This window comes from Lactuca sativa, chromosome 1 (genome assembly GCF_002870075.4).
Source record: "Lactuca sativa cultivar Salinas chromosome 1, Lsat_Salinas_v11, whole genome shotgun sequence".
Lineage (NCBI taxonomy): Eukaryota > Viridiplantae > Streptophyta > Magnoliopsida > Asterales > Asteraceae > Lactuca > Lactuca sativa.
Genome location: NC_056623.2, coordinates 191942434 through 191956116, shown reverse-complemented (window position 1 = coordinate 191956116; position 13683 = coordinate 191942434). Strand labels below are relative to the sequence as shown.

The following is a 13683-nucleotide window of genomic DNA, read 5'->3' as shown; positions in this document are numbered from 1 at the left end:
AGGCTTTTTCACAGGTGTTACTGCAGTAGTGTTCTTGTCCGGTCGGCGGCAGTATTTTAGGGCTCCGAAACCGGAAACAAATCCCACAAAATCTGAGTAAACACTCAAGCTCTTACTAATTAAGAAGAAATCAAGGACCAAGAACAGGGCAACCAACTGGAAAATGGAAGGGGCAGCCAACTGGAAAATGAAGACTAAAAGTGGTTTTGTTACAGCGAAACCCTATATAGACAACATGTCGTCTCTATAGGTAAACAAAAACGGTTTCGTTCCACTTCACGTAATTAAAAACTAAAATAAAATAAAATAAAAAAGGGTTTTCTCGCGGATCGGTCCCACCTTTTCCAGACGACATGTCGTCTGGATAGTGTGACCAAAACGACACCGTATCCCACTTCTGCAAGATGAATAAAAAATAAATGGAAATTAATTTTTAAGCACCCTATACTATACTGACGACATGTCGTCGACATAGGCCGACCAAAACGGCATCGTATTGATTTTCTGCGACAAAGAATTAAAACAAATCAAAAATATTTTTTTAATTCCTTCTCCTGATGATATGTTGTCGGTATAGAAATTCGATATACCGCCAATATTTTGGCCCTTCCCGTCGAGCCTATGCAAACGACTTGTCATCTGTATAGCTTTTCTGGTCAAAGATATATGGTCAATGTTTGAAAACGTTGTCCAGACGACATGTTGTCTCTATAGATCGACTTTTGCCAACGACGTATGTCATCTGGATAGGTGTCATCTGCAAAGGGTTAGATCCTTGTAGTGTGCATGTGTGTAGGGAGAGATCAGAAAATCCTCGGCGGCGCGTATTCATACACACATACATGCGATTCAGGGAGTAAGGTGGTGCACGACAGAGGAAAAAAACATCAATTTATGGTAGGGATCTATTGATCGATTTGGGCAAAGGAGAAAGACATCGATTTGGCGATGGGGATAGGGAAAGTTTGGGTCAAATTTTTTTGAGAGTCAAGAAATTTATTTTCATCAAGTGTAATCAATGTGGAAATTATTAATAAAATATCATAATTAATTGTGTTGGCTTAGGTCTATTTTTTTGGGATGTACATGCTCTTATTTTGGTAAAAAAAATGATTTTATTTAAGATACTAAATTTCTACCTTTGAAATTATTTTTTTTTAATAAATATTCTATATTTTGTTACGGAAACATATTTCATAGCTACAATACTACGAAATATTATGTAGCCAAATACCAAAGGAATTTGATTGTGTAGCTATTTTTCAAATTTGAAAGCAAGTTGTATACAAAAATATCTACGGTTAAGTTTTCGTACCAACTTTCATAGTAGATTAGCTTCAAAATTTTATTATGTAGCAAATTTTCCTAGCAAAATAGCTATGAAATGCAATTCCATAGCCAACTAGCTATGTATCTTGATTTTGTAGCAAATTATGTAGCCAACTAGCTACAAATATGAATTCCGTAACAACTTTCGTAGCGAACTAGCTACAACAAACAACTCCTAGCTACAACAAACAACTCTGTAGCATATTCCATAGTAAAATAGCTACAAATTTCGATTTGGTAGCTACTTTTGGTAGCAATTTAGTATTTAGCTACAAAAGGCAATTCCGTAGCCATTTCCATAGCATAATAGTTACAGCCACAAATTCTGTAGCCTATTCCATAGTACAATAACTACGGATTTTGATTTCGTAACAATTTTTCGTAGCTATTCAAGATTTTTCTTGTAGTGAAGGGAGAAGCAAACGAACAAAGAAAAACAAAAACAAGTGAAAGAAAAAAGAGCAAGTCACCACCCCATCAAGACCTCAACGAGCTGCTGCCAGGAATGGTAAGAAGTTGTCATCACAGAGCAGTTAGGATGATGAAATGATGACGTGGACGTGTCAAAAGATGATTCCTCAGAAAGCGAGACATTTATGGAGAAACTATTACCATTACCATTGATTAGCCAATCAGTTCCACCACCAGCACCGGCACCAGAATCGAGAAAGAAACTGGTGCTCAAGTTTTCACTTTCAAAGAAGCCAACAGAAGAAGAAGAAGAAAGCTCAATTTTTCGTAGCCTGATCCATCAACATCAACAAATGGGTTGGATTGACGCAGGCCTACTAGAATAAGAATTAAACCAATGACAAAGCTTGGTGGAATGAAAACAGAAGCGGATGATAATGAAGTAGCTCAAAAGAGAAACACAATCAAGTTTAAGTTGAATCAACATAACAGTGGTAGTCGGCAGATGATGGAAACTAATTCAAATGCCAATAATTCATCTGAGCCTGATCATGAGGGCAGAACAAGATCATTGAAGGTTAAAGCAATTTGTCGTGAAACAGATGCAGATATATGATGATGAGAAGCCGAATCTGATCCCTTTGAGTATGCCGCCTAAGTCGTCGGATGGAAAAACTAATTGGCTGTTATTGTCAGGTCAAGAAGAGGGGTGTCGCACATCCCTCAGCTGGGTGATGAAGTTGTATACGTGAGACAGGTAATGTAATTTTATTAAATTTATTTATAAATTTCAGATGATTGATTGATTGTTGTTTTTCAGGGCCATCAAGAGTACTGTATACAACAACATTCATCATCGGAACGTGGTCCATGGATACTAATCAAGGGAAACAGTATAAGAGATGTGGAGATTTGTTCGGTTGATGTTGTTTATGAGACTTTCAGACTGGTTTGAAAGAAAATTGTCAAAGCTGTACAACACAAGAGAGGATCTTTTGTAACATAGAGGAGAAAACAGATACATTTATATATATGTAATTAGGTCATAGATATAGTAGCTACACATCCATTTTTAGGGGATGATGAATCTTTCAAGCATCTTTTCTTTTCTTCAAAACAAACCGAGAGGAGAGGAGAGGAGTATTTGGTTTGTTCCAACCCAAATACTACCAATAACAAATTTTTTGCTGATTTAGTTTAGCAAAAGTAAATCAATTCATAAATTAACCCTAATAAATATTACCAACAACAAATTTTTATATCTTCTTTTTTTCCATATCATGTAGAAGGCAAAAAGTAAGAATAGAAGAAGCTGCAAAACATGACTGATTGCCATTTAATTATTGTACTTTGTTTTAATTTAATAATTAATAATATATCGACTTTTATTGTAATATCTTAAATTGAATTTTTCTTGCAAATAATGCTACTTTGTATGGGCACATTCAGTCCAGAAACGGAGTTAATTAGCATAGGTGGAATAAAACTCAACATATTTTTAGTAGATAGATGAGATGAAAACAAAATCCTTTCATTCCCTATATTTTTCTACAATATATGGTTAGACAAATGTAGTAACCAGTGTTTGTCTCATATATATACTACCAATTACCTACCTACAAGCATCAAGAATTAACTGTAAATGGTATGGTATACTAACCGATTACTTGTGAATCCCCATTTTGCAGGACAAGTTTTGTTTGGTTCACATTTTAATTAGAACAAAACAATCTTGAGAGTTTTTTTTTTCCAAACTGCAATGCACAATAGAGGATCTTTTGTAAGTGGGTCATAGTTTTTACTTTGTAGGGGATAAATCAATATGTCGAGTATTCTTTCTTTTCCGTGTTAAAACTTAAACCCAAACTGAGATTGTATTTGGGTTGGGTTATTCCAAGTCCAACAATTAAATACTCAAATCATTTTCTTCTGTGGAGGTCTTGAATCACATTTAATACCTTCTGCTCGGTTATTGGTTTGGATATATTAATGTCAATTCCGGCTTCAATAAACTTGTTTAGTTCTTGGCCCTCTGCATGTGCTGTTAATCCAATGATTGGGATGTGCACACCATATTCTTTCTCCTTAACTCGTATCAGTCTTGTTGCTTCACAACCATCCATCTCCGGCATCTACAAGTTATATATATTCATTTGATATCATAAGCAACAGATCCAAATATTTTTAGAAAAAAAAAGGTGGAAATTAAAATTGCCTACCTGACAATCCATAAAGATATATTCATACGGCAGAATATGTGAAGCTCTGAGATTTGTTTGATGACTTAGCCCTTTGGAGACCATGGTGAAAGCTTCTTTGCCGTTTCTACACATCTCAAAACTGACTCCAAGCTTCGAAAGGATCTTTTTGGCTATCATCTGCTGCAGAGAATCATCTTCTGCCACCAACACTTTTTTCCCTCTCAAAGGGCTGCTACTTTGAATTTCTTCTTGTTTTGTGATTTGATGACGGTTTGCATGTGGTGGTGGTGGTGTGGCGGGGAAGTTGCCCCCAAATTCTGGAAGAAGATGTATCAACGAGTGTAGACGTGAGCCATGGAGCGGCATGGGTATGATGATGTCAGACGGGGGAAGCTTCTTCTCGTCGAGGCCTTGGAGTTGAATGCACTTAGAACCTAACCAGACGACTCTAGAACAGACATTCTTGGAGTCTTTTCTAAATTCAGCAACTGCTTTGCATAGCTCATTGAAGTCAACCCGTGTTGTATCGATCACAAGCAATATGAAATTTGGTACACCAAGACCTGTTTGATTATTATTATTATTATTATTCCTTTTTGGGATCGGCGACACATCAGTCCCATCCAGTGCGCTTAAAGGAACTCTAACTCCATTTGATGTTGGTGTGGTTGTGGGCCAATTGAGGTACCCGAAACTTAAACTTAAATCAGATGATGATCTGTTTTGTTCTTCTTCTTGTCGTCTAAACTCGCGGAGACTTTCCGATAGTTGTCCTATGTTTTTCACTGCTAAAACTTTAATTCCTCGCGCTGCTATAAATTTTTGTGCCATATTTCACCTTTCATCACCGCTAATGAAGAGAACAACTATAGAAGAAGAAGAAGGAGGAGAGCTTTTCAGTCTTGTCGTCTTCACTGAGATCAGATACACAAACCTTAAACAAAACATTGAACCTGAAGCATGTGCCCTTTTCTCCTACTTCCTTGTCAACTATGCGTATCTTTCCGCCCATCAATCGTACCTGGAATTAATTGTTCAATGTCAGATCTTTTTATTTACTTGAGAACTAGTTGTGAAACCCGTATATTATACGGGTTAATTAAAACATAATATTAAACAGGAGCGATTAAATGAAAAGTTTATTTGAATTTGAAATATGAAATAAGTGAAAATTATGAAAAAAAAACATGCAAAAAATAAATTAATTAAAATTATGTGTTTAATTGTTAGACCCGTATACTAAACGATTTATTAAAATAAAATGTTAAATACAAATGTTTAAAATGTAAATTTATTTGAAATTGAAATTGAAATTTGAAATTTGAAATTAATAGTTATTATAGTAGGTTTAATTTATGGAAACTAAATTAATGATATAGTGGAAATGAATAATGAAGTAATCGATAAGTGGAAAATAAATATATGTCAAAATTATAACAAAATGACATGTTGCCAAATAAATGAGAGAGTGACAAGTGGCAATAACATTTTCATTTATTAGGGTAAGATGAGAATGTTAAATGTTAATGTTACCAAAGACTCGACGATTCCAAGGCCTAAGCCAGTGCCTTCAATTTCAGGACCGTTTCTTTGACCTGAACATAGTTTTCAAAGATAGACGCTTTTTTTTCTTTGGGAATACCCTTTCCAGTTTCGTTTACTTCAAATACGAATTCCATGGTATTAGGATCATCATGGTCATGGACTTCATCTATAAGCGCTTCGGTTCTGAAAAATAAGCAGAATCCTCCTCCTGTAGATTCTTCATCATGTGTATGCTGTAATCCACGCTTCCTGGCCCAAGCGCGAACAAAAACGTTACCCTCTGAGGTAAATTTGATAGCATTGCTGAGTAAGTTGGATAATATCTGTTTAAGCCTGCCTTCATCCCCTTTGACATGAGAATATTTGGTCAATGAAGCATCTTGGAGATCCAAAATCACATCCACTCCTTTTTTCAGACCAACAGGATAGAACAACTCAACCACACTCTCAACTACTTTTGTCAAGTCAAACTCTTTTTCTTCTAGCTCTATCTTCCCAGCTTCTATTTTACTTGTATCAAGAATAGAGTTGAGTATACCTGATAAAATTGTATGATTGCTTAATCCACATAACATACATTCTTATGAAACGGTTAAGAGCTTACCATAAAGATCGCCTGAACAAATCTGCACAAGTTTCAAGTTTTTAGCTAATTCTGATTGTTGATCGACTGCGTTGATGGACATCTCTAATAATCCAGCAATGCCTGCTAATGAAGCACGGATATCATGGCTGGCAGTAACAAATGCAAGACTCTGATTCATACTCTTTCTTTCTGCTTCTTGTGTTGCTCCCTTCTGTTTTATAAGAGCAGCTCTTAGGCACATCTCTTTTCTTGATGCTCTCACTGTTAACACCACGAAACTGAAGATGGAGATAGAAACTGTAATAAACAGCAGTGATAGAAGCAACAAAACAATTACTAGTAATATATTCTTATGCATCCTGCTTTCTGCTCCACCATCATATGGTAATGCCAATACATATACCTGAACAATTTCATAATTCATGTCAAGAAAATACATGCATATAAAAAAATTAATGTTGAGGAGCATTTTTTTATACCGGTTCCATTCCGATGATGTCAAGGGAGGAAGAGTAGTACAAGATATATTTTGTTCCTGAAATCGTTAAAACATGTGATTCCGGACCATAATTCCCCTTCCATAACTGAAAAGATATTGTCTTATTCTCATTCGGTTCATGTAGAATGATATAATTACCATCTTTTGTAGCCAAGTACAAAACTCCACGAGAAGGTTTAATGCCATTCATTAACGATTTGATGTGAAAGCCAAGTGAGATGACTCCATTTTTATCCACACCAGCTGTATTCAAGACAAGCAAATCATTTACATCATTCAATGACTTCCCTAATGAAGCTGTAGCACATCCATTTGTAGAATTCAAAGCTTGTTGTAACCACGTTTCATTAACCAAAACTTGAGATGGAAACACAACTGCATCTCCATACAACTTCCCTGTATCCGAATCAACAGGCTGAGTGTACCACGAATAACCGTTTCTAGAAAACGAAGTGTTGGAATAAATAGCAAATATATGTTGTTGGTTGTTTGAGTATAATGCAAAGAGCAAGCCATCTTGTCTGATATATGAAACTTGTGACACGTGTGGGATCGTTAACAATGCTTGAAACAGCAATGGAGACACTTGAGATTCTATGTGAGAGAATAAGATCAGGTCTGTTTTACTTTTACCCAGAGAAACGGTTGCAAGTTTAGCTAACTTGGTTGCTGATGATTTCATTGGAAACAATGTGGTTGCTGCATGTTGTATGACAGACCATGTTTCTTCATGAGATTTATTGGTCATCAAATCGACTTCTTTTTCAATTGCTTTGACCTTTAATATCCAAATTGGGATAATTAAGGTAGGAAGCAGTAGGCTTATTATTACCTACAGATTCATTAGGACAATGGTGAGTTAACAATAACCAAGTTGAAATCTTCAAGGCTGTTTTATTGAGTTGTGAGAGAAAATTAATTACCAATAGGATGAAGAAAGATATTGGGTTTGATGGGTTTGATGTGATCATTTTGTTGAGCTTCATGCAAGTTTTTGGTGATTGAATTGACACTTTGATGACGTATTTAGTTCCAAGATCTGCAAGAATATCCGAAAGATGAATTCTATAATGTTTTAACTGGGGGCCAAAACCAAAATTGTGAAATAAAAGCAAATATATAAAAAAGTTTAATTCTGTTCAAAGTTATGGCATATAAAGAAAGTTAATATGAAATATTCTACCATTGTTAGTTGTCTAATATTTACTAACGGGGTAAAAGCTGACTGGGTTAGAAATTCTGACTGAAACTTGTTTGATTTTGCATCTGACTAACTTTATAAAATGACTATATTACCCTCAAACAACATTTTTTTTATTATAACTCATTTATGATTTACCATTTAATTTATAATATTTACATACAATATTTCTTTATCATCCAAAAAAATTTTGACAACATAGTTACAGGTTGAGTCGTCACTGATGAATACTATAACCTTTACAATAAACATGAATATTAGCAATACTATAGAGCACATCCAGCAATCCAAGTATACACATACACACGATACACACATAGAAACAAACATGAATGTTATATTAATGTAGATCACATTCATCAATCCAAGTACATAGCATTCTATCAGCATCAAATAGCAAACCTTGTTGGGTTCAAATAGAGATTAACACAAAAGTGCAGAAAAGATAAAAGAAAGGGAAGCAACTAAGAGGGTGGGTGTGTTCACAAACAAAGAACTTTATTGATATAACCCAACAACATTTCACATCAGATTTGCATACATATATATACACTTCCCCTTAAGCTAAACTTGATCCATTCCAACCTTTTCTTTAACAAATTGATGACACCAACTTATAGGGGTTTATACTTCACCACCAATTATGAAATAGCTATGGAGAGCATCATACACCATACAATCATACATCTTACATAATACTGAAACCTTTTTCCTTTTGTCTCTGTAAAAAGGAGGTTCACACTTTTCAAACAAAAAAAAAATCATAGAAAGTTATGGTTTCACTTAAGGCACATCAACGTCTCTTTTGTCATCTCTATTTCTTTTGTATCTATTTTCATATTTTGTGTTGTACACTGTTTATATAAATATAGCATCCAAACAACAGAATAATTATGAGAAATTACGGATGGGAGAATAAGATTGAATGAAACAAAGGAAAAAAAAAAGGTTCTTTAATGGATTTAAAACAATAATAATCATAAAGTCATACACATGTAATCTTGTCAACTGATTTCAGAAAAAAAAAAAAAAAAAAAAAAAAAAAAAAAAAAAAAAATTCATTGGCATGGTCTGATTTCATTATCATAAATTCGGATTTCATACACAATCATTTGATTTCATACATAGCACCTACAAAGCCTTCTCAAGTCTCAACTGCTTTCAGAGAAAAAAAAAAAAAAAAAGAAGAAAACGTACCTGCGCAGCTGTGGAGGTCGCCGCCGGCAGTTGCAGATGAGGTGTCACCGATGGAAGGAAGTGCAGGTGCAGTGCTCAATTTATGTCGAAGGTAGCGCAGCTGAAGATGAATGGCGTTCTCGTTTCTTTCTATTAGGGCGAAGGGCATAAAACAGCGCAGTTTTTTTTACGAAAAGGCAGCAGTTACGAAAAATATTTATCATAATATACTTTTAAAATTATTTCCCGGCCCATTTAATTGTATTTTTATGTTTTTTTAATAAAATAAAAGAAATCATGTTAATTGTCTTTTGAAGTTCACATTACTTGCGAAACCATTTGGCAAATCACCGCAAACCCCTACCACAACCACCTGTGCCATGCTTCAACGACTGAAGTCTGGTTTTTAGTTTTCTTCATCACAAGCATGCCAGTAACACCTACTAGTCTACCTTCTGTGTTGTGTAGTGTCTTAGTCTCTTAGAACTCCTGTGACACGATCACTTCAAAACAATGCTGAACTTCTCCTCCCCAAACCACACTACGGATGGCGGAGTTACCTAGTAGCCAGGGGTAGCACGGGCTACCCCTCAAAATCATGCGAGAAATATAAAAAAAAAAAATTACAGAGGTGCTACTACTAGTGCTACTCCTAAGATTTTCACGAGGAAGATGAGGAATCAAACCGGCCATTGACAGCACCGAATCCCTCCTCCATATCTAAATGGTAAGAACCTTTTCCTTTTGTCCTTATGTTTCTGAATCTTTGTGTGCTCCTGAATGTTTTTGGACGACAAGTATCTTAAATTTAGGGTTTATGGTCTTCAAGTTACAGTTCCTTGAGGATGAGAATTGTTTGAAGTTTACAAATCAAGTCTCTTTCGAGTAACAAATTTGATCAGACATTGAGATTTGAGACAAATATTCAAAAACAATTCTTCAACATATCATATGTCTGGTAACAATAAAGCCTCTTCTAGTTGTTTCTTTTTTGTATTTTGTTGAAAAATTATCCTTTAAACTATTGCCCTTCTTCGAGAGTGTTTACTACTTGCAAGTTGATCATTAAAGGAACGAAATCAGTAATCTTGTATGTCTCTTTCTAATGTAATGGGTGATACGAATTAGATAGTTAATTACTTAAAGGGGTAAAAGGATAATTTCTAAATAGAGTTTGTTAGAGGTTTGCTAATAAATAGAGGATAGGATTACTTTGTTAGACAGGCAGAAATATCTTAGATTCTTATTAGTCTCTAGAGTCAGATTGGCTCATTGGCTATCCCTTTGAGAGAGGGATTCATCCCTGGGCAATCATCATCAAGGTTGTAGAACTCGCTACTCGGTACTTGCTCGGCTGACTAGGGAGTAGCGAGTACTTGGACTCAGTAATTCATGTAGAAATATTTTTAGGAAAATTATATATGATAAAATCATAAGTTATAATCATAATTTGATTGAAATATATAACAAAATTAGATACATGTGAATACATAAAAACATAAATACACACAAATGTCTCACTTCATAAATAATTACTATAAATTTAAGATATATATGTAGTAATAATCACATGTGTGTGTTACATAATAAATCATTAAGTGTATTATACATATTAATCTTGAAATTCTTGATTTTTTGCTCTTTTTATGACAATTTTGACCCTTTGACCGAGTTTGACCAATTTTGACCGAGTTGGCCAAGTTTGACCGAGTAGGCCCGAGTAATACCGAGTAGGCCCGGGTTAGAGAGATGTTGACCGATGTTTGACCGAGTTTGACTTAATCCGAGTTTTTTGGCCGAGTTCACATTACTCGCTCAGTGGAGGGCCGATTCCGAATAATCAGCCGAGTACTTGGCCGAGTTTTGCAACACTGATCATCCTATCAGGAGATTGTATTCTCTATGTTGATTCATTCAATCATCAATTGCAATTATTGTTTTCTCTATCAACCGTCCATTGTTTGTTTACTTTGTTTCAATTGTTCATCAATGGGTTTAGCTTCAAATGAAGTCTTTGTATTTTGCATTCGAAGTGTTTGTGAAAAGTATTGGTTTGGAATTCAGAAGAACCTTACAAATTATAAGTATATTCTTGATTGTTGTCAATTCTGCATAACTAAATTAGTATATTGAGACAAAATTGATTGTATTTTTTTATTTAACTCCAAATCAAAACTAAATTGTGTATCTATACAGGTGATTCATTGAGTGTATGTTATGATCTAAAGGTACAAATGCACTCTTAGTAAGTACTACTGATCTAACCGTATCTTATGGGAGCCCCATTGAGATCATATACGTTATTTAATTTTATTCAATCATCATTTTAACTTTCTGGTCCCTACATGCTAACCGGATCATAAATGCAAATAAAATGGTTGTGAAAATATAAAGATAACGTAAACGAATGGATTGAATGCAGATTTTTTGTGGATGATGTGCTGATTAGAAGGTACCTGAGGAAAAGCGATGCTACATTTCCTTTAAGGCTAATGTATGTATACGGGTCTTGTAACACCCATAATCAGAAAGACCAAGAAAGGAAAGGAAAACCCTAAGTCAAAGGGTTAACTCGTCGAGTCCAGGGAGGAACTCGGCGAGTCGGAGCGGGATCCGGAGGATCGATTAAGTAGCCGACTCGGCGAGTCGGCAAAGAGGACTCAGCGAGTCTGGTCTGAAGAGGGAAACCCTAAATTCGGGACTTTGGGCACTATTTAAGCGTCTTATTCTCTCCATTAGGGTTCCTTGGAGCCTCTCTCATCCAGAAACTAAAACCCTCAGCCTCCATTGTTGCATATTCAAGTCTCTTGCCATTTTTGGGTGATTTGAATGAAGAAGGAAGGAAGGAATCATTGGGGCTTCAAGGATTGGATTTAGATCCAGAGTTTGGGTCACCTTTCAGAGTTATTGAAGGTATTAAGTCGTTATTTTCACCCTTATTCATCTAGATCTACCTTAGTTATAAGTTTTGGGGCTTTTATGCCATGTCCTTGAACCATTTCGAGTTAGAGCCCAAATCTGAAGTTGCTACTTTAGATCTAAGTGTATTTGGCCTAGAGAGTCTTAAAGTATCAGTCTTGGGGTGTAGGTAAAGCATGGTTGTCTTAAACCCGAGTTTGGAGTGTTTTGGGCCTAGATCTCCTTAGCTACACGTAGAGTTTGCACCTTTACGTGAGGGATAGGCTTTGGAGGAGTGGATCTACAGTTTGGAGTCCCTGCATGACTCAAAAAGTCTCTGAATGTGCGAAGGACTGAATAGACTCGGCGAGCCCTTCGAGTGGACTCGGCGAGTAATATGAAGATTAAGAGGAACTCGGCGAGTTAGATGAACAACTCGGCGAGTCTGTTGAAGATTGTCTTGGACTCGGCGAGTCAAGTCGCGAAACCCCAATCCCTTCAAGTTAAGACTCGAATCAGTAAGTAGAGTGGAGACTCGGTGAGTTGGACAGGTCAGGACTCGAAAATCGGTGGACTCGGCGAGTCAGGGGCTGACTCGGCGAGTCGAGTCGCGAATGAAAGGATTCTGAGCTAATAAACTCGGCGAGTCAGTAAGCAGACTCGGCGAGTAGGGTTGACCTGGGAGGTTGACTTTGACCAGAGTTGACTTAGTTGAGTTTTGGAGAACAGTTAAGCTAAGTGATATATGTTTTGATATTGGTAGCTCGGGGAGCTAATGGAGCAGCGGTTCAGGGAATTGTCGGTCAGCATCCAGAGGGGTTACCAGCAAGTTCAGCAGTACCAGGTGATTTTCCCTTTGTGTGAATAGGTCTACGGCCACAATAACGGCCCACGTAGTTATGAGTAGGAAGACCCGGGGGTTAGCCCTAGGCGCAGTATGCTAGAATAATATTCAGGACCAAGGTCCCATGATAGCAGGCAGGTACCCAAGGAATGGTTTATATGATAGTTTATACTTGTTGTCTGTGTGATACATGTATGTGCCTGGTAGGGAGGTGAGTGTGGGCGAGCTCCCGTATCTCACCAATAGCAGAGTGTGGACGGTGTTCCACATCTCATTAGCAGTAGAACAGGGGCGAGGCCCAAGTTAGGGAAATAGTGAGTGTGGGTTGGGCCCGTATCTCACTATCAGTAGGAGCGTGGACGGGGTTCCATGACATTCTTTATATCCTCGCGTAGGTGAGACTACGCTCTACAACTTTCGCTTAGACTCCGTCAGCTAATTTTGAATTTATTTTTATTATTTATTTTTAGTAGGTCGGGACAAGAAAACTCCGTTATAAATTCATAACTTCTTCATCCAACGTCCGTTTTCATCTGTCTTTTTACCGTTGGACTACTATCGAGGAGATCTTCGATTCTCGTTTAGATTGTGTCGACTAAAAACTGCTCGATCTCAAATCGAGTATTCGGGTTGTATACCACTAAGTCGAAACTTCGAAAAATCATAACTTCCTCATACGAAGTCAGATTTGGGCATTCTTTTTATGTACGCTCTCAGTTTAACGTATTCTATGACTTTTGTTTACATTACTAAGGCTAAATATCGCTCTATCGTAAATTCACTATTTAGGTCGCGCTGTGCCGTAACGGTTGTGTCGCGAAACTTCGACAGGTCATAACTTCTTCGTTATAACTCGGATTTTAACATTCTATATATATTCGGAAAGCTCGTTATGACCACAACGTCTTCATGTATTGATATCGGGCTTATCTAATATTTCATTTTAACTCATATTTTTATCCTTAATTCATTTAAGTCACACAATTAAACACA

The 13683-nt window shown here is 36.4% G+C and overlaps 1 pseudogene; it reads right to left on the bottom strand.

Moving 5' to 3' along the window:
* Positions 1-3184: 3184 nt before the first annotated feature.
* On the bottom strand, positions 3185-9539 carry LOC111878961 (histidine kinase CKI1-like; annotated as a pseudogene).
* Positions 9540-13683: the final 4144 nt, after the last annotated feature.